The sequence below is a fragment of the Myotis davidii genome, unplaced genomic scaffold (assembly GCF_000327345.1).
Source record: "Myotis davidii unplaced genomic scaffold, ASM32734v1 scaffold1311, whole genome shotgun sequence".
Classification (NCBI taxonomy): domain Eukaryota; kingdom Metazoa; phylum Chordata; class Mammalia; order Chiroptera; family Vespertilionidae; genus Myotis; species Myotis davidii.
This window is the reverse complement of record NW_006282380.1, coordinates 67,355-68,263: the sequence shown is the minus strand read 5'-3', so window position 1 is coordinate 68,263 and position 909 is coordinate 67,355.

Below are 909 nucleotides of genomic sequence, written 5' to 3'. Positions count from 1 at the left end.
AGGCTAGATTTAGACATAAGGTCTGTTAGCCAAGCCTCCATTTATCTGGATTCTAATTTCAGCTGGACCAAATCTCTTTTGTTATTTGGTTCCTGATCTGGGCTGGGCAGGGGAAGAAAGACGCAGCCATGGGGACAAGAGACCTTCCTCAGAAGGGGCAAGTGTTCAAGCCCCTGCACCATTGGGGGGGTGAGGATCTGCGCCCCACCTCTGTTGAACCCCCAGTTCTCTCCTACTGGCCTCCCTGACTGTGCCTGTCTTAGGTCGCCCCTCCCTGAAGAGTCTTACCCGTCATTGACTACCAGCCATCCTCTGGGCCAGGGAGGGTGATGTGAGGTTCAGTTCTGTCACCTTGTTAACCTATGTCCCTCTGGCCTCCATGCCCAGTAACTGCCTTTGGATACCCTCGCCTGCTAGTGGGGCCCCGGCATTGATCATAGGGAACCTAGGTTTCTTCTTCTCCAGAGAGGGCCCACCTTATGCCATTGGGCAAGAGACAGATCTATGGTACCAGCTTTTCATGATCTCAGCTTGAACGGAGAGCTCAGATAACAGCTGTAGACAATTGTAATCCTCTTGGCAAAAAAGGTCAAGAGATGTCAATACAGAATGCTTAAGTGCCTTCCCCAGGGGGCCTTCCACATAGTGGAAGGGAATAAATCCTTTCATGTCCTTAAAACATTCAGAGAATTCATTTGTAAGTTTGTTTTGGATAAAGCATCAAAAAAAAATTAATGACCATACTTCACTTTAGAAATTGGATTACTGCTATCAGTCCCTTTTAAAGGCTTTGACATAAGCTACTTAACTTTTGTTTAGGGAGGGAGCATATAACCTTCAATTGTCCTTAGTTTAAGGAAAGCAGGGTTTTCTAGATTCAAGAGATTAGCTTAAAAATAGTATTAAATA